This window comes from Numida meleagris, chromosome 14 (genome assembly GCF_002078875.1).
Source record: "Numida meleagris isolate 19003 breed g44 Domestic line chromosome 14, NumMel1.0, whole genome shotgun sequence".
NCBI lineage: Eukaryota > Metazoa > Chordata > Aves > Galliformes > Numididae > Numida > Numida meleagris.
In genome coordinates, this window is record NC_034422.1 from 11,417,408 (window position 1) to 11,425,418 (window position 8,011).

Genomic DNA, 8,011 nt, shown 5'->3' on the forward strand with positions numbered 1-8,011 from the left:
CCGCCTCCACCCCCAGCCAAGGGGCGGGGCCGCGCGCCTCCCGTCAGGTGACGCGGGCGGGTGTCCGGCTCTCGTCGGCCCCTCAGCCCCGCTAAAGGGGACGGGGGGCTCGGCTCTTTCCTCCCTCGTAGCCCTGCGGGGTGTTTAACCGCTCGCAGGCGCGCTGAGGCGGGAAGGCGCTGTGTGGCCGTGATACCTGAGGTGACTGAGCCCACTCTGAGGTGGCCGAGCCGTGAGGTGGCCGTGACCCCTGAGGTGGCCGAGCCCTGAGTTAACTGATCCCCTTGAGGTGACGGAGCCCCGAGGTGACTGCAGCTGCCTCGGGGCCGTGAGGAGCTGTGGGAGCTAAGGAGCTCTGCGAGCCTTGGTGATCCTAACCCTGGAGCCCAATCCTGACCCCAGCGCCTGCCCCGTGCTCCCCTCAGGACCTCTCCAAAAACTCTTGGAAGAACTACATGTCTGACTGGAAACGCTGTGCCTGCACGCCGGCCCGTGCCTTCCTTTGCTTCTGTGGCACTCTGGTTATAAGGACACAGGTGGCCCCTTGCTGTCCATAAATGCGCTGGCCAAGCCGCCTCGAGCAGCCCGCAGCTCCTCCGTGAGGTAATGGAGAACGGCGAGCCAACAGGCAGTGCAAAAGCCAGAAAGTACACAGTAGTGGGGAGAAAAGTGATAGAGCAAAGGGGACACGAGTGCAGAGCAGCAGAAGTGCACCGCAGAGCTGGAGGGGCGAGCAGCAGCCGTGTGCAGGTGGCAGGGAGCGGCTGCAGGGAGCACTGCAGTGGGTTCCTTCCAGCAGCACAATCCGTATCTGGGTCTCGTTGCAAACGTGATGGATTGTTAATGCTTTATTTTTATACATCTCCTTAATTTACAATGCGCTATGTAGGTCAGGTTGTGCTTTTGAGAGAGATTTCCACCTGCTCATGTCTGCCTTGAGTCTGGAATGAAGCGCTTGCTTGCAGGTAACTATAAAATGCGCTCCTAAATTATCCGCAGGACTCTCCCTCTGAGTCCAAGGCTAGTCATTGTAGCAGATGGACTCCGGTCTGTCATTAAGCCGTGCTGAAGCTGGAAGTGGCATTAGGATGAACAACACAAAATACAGGATCCCGTGTCTTTAAGCTCAGATAGAAGCCACACAGTGAGTTGCTTGCTAGTTAGCTGCCTTGGTTGGGGACAGTAAACATTTGAAAGGAAGTTAATAAGCCCCTCTGAAGGGATTTTTTCCAACAGCAAGCCATCATCTGAATGCAAATGTGGTCTGAAAGTCAATATGTACCTTCTGAGGAAATTTAGAAGAAATACAGGTAACTGAAGGGAAAAACAGGATTCCTGGCCTGTTTATACCCAAAAGCAATAAAAAAATGTTCTGCCAGTATAGCTGTATTTCTGAAGGGCAAGTGCTGACAGCATTAGGAAGCAGAATACGAATTTTGAAAGCTCCCTGTTAAGCAGTTGCTTCTGCAGTGTGCCTGGAAGGAGATCAAGTGTGACCTACTTCAGGAAACTGAATCCTGGGCACGCAGGGCTTTGGTACAGCGTAACCTGCTGGTTGCTCCGTCTATATTTAGGGAAGGGAACAAGCTGGAGTGCCATCGTGGTGACAGCAAGGACCAGGGGAAAGCTACACATTTCCTGCTACTTATTTCAGTGACACAGATTGTCTTCCATGGCACTAAACAGATTGCTCGGAGAGTTCCTAAGTCTTGTGTTCAGGTTCTCTCCATTTTGTGTTCCAGTTTTTTTGTGTTTTTTTTTTTTTAATATTAGGTGTGGCCTCATGTTAAATAACTTTTGCTTCTGTTTTCTATGATCAGGGACTAGGGCAAAGGATGATAAATCAGGGCAAAGGGTGATAGCTAATGAGAATTATTTTATGGAAATGAAAGTTACTGCACCCAAAGAGAGATCAAGGCCTATGAGAACCTGACGTGCAGCTTAGGGAACAAGGTGTCCCCAAGCCCACACTTCTGGCAAACCTGGAGCATATCCTCCCTTATCCAGTACAAAGTTTTGAATTTGTCGGGGTAGTAAGAACTTACTGAGGAGCTACTGAAGCACTGCCTGGTTTTAAACAGGAGGAAGAAGAGCAACCCAGACACTTACACCCGTTTGTCTGACCTCAAGAGCTTTAGATGCATAAGAAATAAACGTAAGGGAAGAAGTAGTTGGGAACAGGCATGTAAGTGGAAAATGAAGTAAAATGCAACATAGCTTTACTAAAGATAGATTAAGTGAAACTGACACTTTTCTTCAATAATTGTTTTCTAGGCAATAGAGTACAGTAGATTTAATCTAACTGGATTTAATAGAGTATTAAATACAGAGCCACACTGCAAATGTATTGCTTACCTGGGGAGCTATTTGGTAGGTGGGAAGATAACTACAGCGAGATGGCAGTAGTTCGGGTAGAAATTGTGAAATGGAAAAGGCAGAGATGTCATCTCAAACATGCAACATGTATGGATGTGTGGGGAGCCAGGGGACAGACTCAGAGGCAGTGACTGAGCTCCTGTGCACATTTCTGATTGCCTCTCTCTGAGTTGGAACACCGGACTGCAGGGACCATCAAGCTGACTCAGCAAGCCCTTCCTTACATTCTTTTTATCTCACACTATATTTCTCAGGCTGGTCGTGGAACGAAAGTTTAGAGTGACCTGATGGCATTTGCTGATGGCACAAGGTTGGGAAGCGCTAGCAGCACAGAGGAATATCTGTATTACTGGAAGAGCTGGGTAACACTGAGTGCTGGCACATCGGAAATGGGATGAAATTTAATACTGGAAAGTACACGGTCATGTGCTTGGGAAGCATGAACAAGAATCTCTGCAGCAAGCTTGTTGGAAATGACAGAAGAAGAGAAAAATCTGGGTGTATTTGCTGATCTCAAGATGACTGAGAACTCCCAAGATAAAGCAGCCTGACAAAAAGCACATACCAACTGAGATATTTCCAAAAGAAGGGGAAAATATTAGTACCATGATACAAAGCTCTGCTGCAACCTTCTCTGGAATTAGGCATGCAGCTTTGGTCACTTTTATTGAAGGGAGACAAACTTAAAATGTGACTGGAGAATAACAACAGTGTAATCCAGAGCTCGTCTTTTGTAAAGATTTTGACATCATTTTTTTAGCCCCCGAAAAAAACCTGAATGCTGAGAAGGGATGTAGTTGCTCTCAACAAAACTTCAGGGAATAAGAAGTAAACACACCTCCCTTAAGAGCAATGGTGATGGCAGTATTAGAGCAAACAAGTATCCGGTGGCCATGAAGAGTCGGGGCTGAAACATGAGAACATCAGAGCTTCCAACACCTCCAGTTCTGAGGCTACAGATCATCCTTCCAGAGCTGCCTTATCCTGATGCATTTGCCACCAGCAGCCAAGAACTGACCCTGAAGACTCAGCAAGTCCTTTCCAGACTTCTCTTAGTGCTTCAGACACAGTCATTGAGCCACTCGTCAGCTCCTGACAAAGACAAAAGGATACGTGATGTGGACTTTTATTCTTTGGGCCGCAGTCACAATCAAATGTCATTTTAGTTAGCGGCTGTATTCAATAAGGGCACAGTTAAAACTTGACATGTGGTTGTGGTGGAGGCTGACAGCCTCTTGTTCTGGATCATCCCAGTCCCTTCGATCATCTTCCTGCAGATGCCCATCTTGTATTTGAGCTGCAGTCCCATCTTGTATTTGAGCTGCAATCCTGCGCCTAGCACAGCGAGAAGTGGCAAAAACAAACTTGTTTTAGGCACTTTCTTGCCCTTGTTACCATCCAGTGATCCAAACAGCCAAACTTGGTCTCTGTGGGCTGTTCCTGTAGTGATGAAAAACTGATGGTAAGGTCAGATATGCCTCAAACAAAACAAAACACACCAAGTCCTGATTCTGTAAGAACAGGAGGATCATGGCAGCTGGTGAGGACATCAGGGCCCGCACAGTGTGAGGCTTCCCCTGATTAAAATCTGCCAGCTGACAGGCACCCGCTCTGTCAGTCGTTCCGATGAGACCCCAAACATGGATGCTGTGAATGAAAAGTAGATGAATAATTTGAAACTAATGAGATTTTTATGACACACGTATCATCCCCTGGAGGCATTCAAGGCCAGACTGGACGTGGCTCTGGGCAGCCTGGTCTAGTGGTTGGCGACCCTGCACTTGGCAGGGGGGTTGAGACTCGATGATCTTTGAGGTCCTTTTCAACCCAAGCCATTCTATGATTCTGTGATTCTATGATCTTTGTCAGAACGTTTTCCAGCAGTCTTGTTTTTAGATTGTCTCCTATCTCTGTGTTAACAGGATGTACTATTAGTGACATTTTGCCAAAGGAATGTAGCATTAACGAGTTATCTTGACAAAGGCAACTTACCAAGATGATTTTTAGATGATTAATCAAATATTAAGTTCTTGGAGGCTCTGAGAGCTTCAAGATCAGTGGAACAGCTACGACATTTTTGAGCAAATACTGAAAATGGCCTTGGGCACTGTTTCCAGGTAGGAACACAACAGACTGAGCCTGGCTTGGCACCAGTGTGTGAGCTGGTTGTCACATGAGAGCCCAGCTTCAAGCGGCAGGCCAGCTGAAAACATACTCAGCCTGTTTGTGGAATGAAGGACAGCACTTGGCCATAGTACTGGAATTGAACAGAGCAGTTCTGCTTGGGTTAGTGAGCACAGAGCATCCCTCTGCAGGTGATGAATGACACCTTGTTTGTGCAGGGCATTTCTATACCTGGAAGAAGCAGCTGAGGACAACAATATCAACAATATACCAACAGTCCAGTATAGGCAGAATGCTTCAAAATTTTGTTTTATGTTTACTTGCCTTATTTTCTTATTCTTAAAAGACTAACAATTTATATTGTTTTGCTAATAAGCTAAAAGTAAGTAAAATATTCTAAATACTTAATATGGAATGTGTCTCTTTAGAAAAGTTAACTGACAGCTGTAAGCTGTGTTGTGTTAAGTTGCTACAATAATGGAGTCTGAGAAATGCTTTTAACAATAAAGCATATATATTTTTCTTAATTAGCGTGCTAAGGATCCTTCCTTCTAAAGTTAGATTGTTGTTATTATTCCATCATACAAAAGAGGAACACGGGGCAAAGGGGCCTAAGGTTATCAGAGGAACTCCTTCAAGTATCATTAGAAAATAGCATTATTTTAGCTGGTAATTTTATATACTGTAAAAAATACGGTGATAAAATACTCGGGACTGTGCTCACTGTGGTAAGCAGGGGTCAGAGAGGAGGGAGTTCCCACCCACGTGAACATGCACCATTAAACCTTGCAGAGATTGAGCAACTCCCTCGCTCCATGGCCAGGTGAATGCTGTACCAGCAGCCTCCCAGCACAGAGGGAACCAGTGCTCCTGGCCCTGTGCAGAAGCAGCGCCATGCAGAAAATGAACCAGGTATCTTGGGCCATCCTCTGTGTCCTTCATTAGTGCCCAGAATAAAAGATAACCAGTGGCAAGACTTTGTGCTTAGAAGAGGGGATTAGTTGGAGAATGATGGAAAATTGAAAAATAGATTATTGTAGCATCCATCAGAACAATAGTTTAATGATGACACCTCTGTCATTATGACTGTCGATAATGTGCTGCTGAAGGCTTATAACTTCTGTTAATCCTTAATAAAATAGATAACATAGATGCCATTATGACAAAATGTAAAAAAACAGAGAAAGTAGGGCTGGGGTGAAAAATTGCAAAGCCCGGGGCTGAACTGATTCCTCATTATTACTTTAATTGCATTTCAGCTGCATAGAAAATATAGTGACCAATTTCCACAACTTTGCAATTTAATATTGTCATTACATCTCTTTTTCAGATGACACTGACATTTTCCCCTGGTCATTCCGCAACTCTTCAGTTTCATGCTTATTTTTAAGACATGTTGAGAAGTGATGGTCCTCCAGGGCTTTGTGTGCCCTCAGACGTGCGTGTGAGCCCCGCATGGGCAGGCTGCTGTCTGTGATTTCCTTTTGGGGAAAAGGAGGGACAACTCTTATCCCCATAACAGGTAGGACTACTGCGTGAGTGGGAGGAAAACAGCTCTCTTCCATGACTACAGCCCATAAGCAGATATTCTAACCAACCTCTGGGCTGTTATGTGGGGCTTTCAGGCAGAATTTGAGAAAATGCAGGGACCTTGAAAAACTTAGTGATGTCCAAGAGACAGAATGCCATATTGCCGTGATCATGACAGACCTACAAAGAAAGCAGACTGACCTCAGACAGCTCCTGGGGTAGCTCCAGCGTTTCAGCCCTCCCCTTGGTGCTTTCTGCACTGCTTGAAATGAACAGGCTGCTTTCGTGGCACATTGCTAGCCAAGTCAGCAGCATCCTTTCCACGCGGAGTCAAGGCGGTTGTTGGTGTATATCTGTCAAAACACTGACAGACCTACTGGAACCAGGGCGCCCTTCCCAGCCTTTGACTTGTGACATCTGATAATTTCATGGTTATATTCAGCACTGAACAACTTCCTCCTGACCATGAATCATATCAAAAGAAGGATCCCTTTTAAGAAAAGCTTTTCCAAGAGGTCCTTGTCTGGAGGAGTTCTGCACTGAGGACCTGATCCAAAGCTTACTATGGATCAAACTGTGGAAGCGGGACTTTCCTGCAGACTGCAGCATCCTACAGGCTGCTTCCAGTGCTTTGCTTTTCCATGCGATAGGGGCTGGTGGTTACCCTGCACTGCTGGGAACTGTGCGAGTGAAAGGAGCTTTTCCTTCAGATTTGCACTAAGATTGCAGATTTGACATTTACTCTTCTGAAGCATTAAAGGTCTCTGGCACGTTGAACATAGATGTACTTTCCTGCTGATTTAATTTCTATTCATTTGCCAGTTAAAATTTAATTTGTACAGGTAATGATGTGCATATAATTACAAAACGTAGTTATACACACATAGTAGCACCAATATTTTGGGCAGAGCTCCAAGAGTTCACGGCGCTTTAGGAAATCAAGTACATAATACACAATCAACAAGGCAACAACAGCAAAAATCACCAAAAAGAGGAATAAAAAGAGATTCAAAACAGCCTGATGACAGACTCTGAGCCCACTGAGTCACTTGGAGACTTTCCACCAATGCTTTGGAGGAAGGCTGGCAAAGAAGGGGAAATAAACAGATGCCTTTGCAAAGGAATCATGCTTCAATTGCCAAATATTATTCTCCACTAAATAATCAGAGCAAACCTTGAATCTGACATAATTACCAGAGTATTGTTCTGATAAGTGTTTTGCAGAGCATGTTGATGCTGGGGTTCAGCCTGAGGGCCTGACTTGTCTAGGTGATGTCTGAGAAATAAAAATAATAAATAATTCATTTAAAAAATTAGTAATGCAGAAGGAACGGTAAAAAAATTGGCTAAAATTGCAGGCTCCCTGACAACTTGCCATGACATTTAAATTGCAAATCAATAGTACCCTGCGGAATGTGAAACGAACACAACCTCTCCGTGCTGTGTTCTTTCTAGAGAGAAAATGCCAGCTTGCTAATAAGGAAATACTGAATATGGCAGTGTTAGGAGGGAGAGGCAGGCAGGCAGCTTTCTCTGTGGGGCTGATGGAGGTCTACTCCATTCCCCTTTCTCTCCTGTGGCCGCATGTGAGGTACAGGAGCAGGGACAGCTGTAATGTGGTTGCAAACAGGACGGAAAGTCAAGATGTTGACTGCTCGGTGTTTCTGAGCACGTTGGACTGGGGGACCGGGAGCTAGAACCTCATTACAGTCTCATTCCTAATTAGCCATGTGACTGAGGGCATGATGTGGTTTCCATTTTAGGCTGCTTTGTATGAAACTGGGCTCTGGAGTTCAGGAGGAGACTGCTGCAGTCAAAGAGGAGAGCTGAGCTACGTGAAGCACCTGTATCATTGTGAATTGGTGGCTTTAAATCCCCCACCTGTTCCGTCTTTCATTCCAAGAATGCCTGATTTCAGTGGGTTTAGCGTCATGTAAGCTTGACTAATGTGATCTGTTCTCGAGAGCAATTGAGCTTGTAT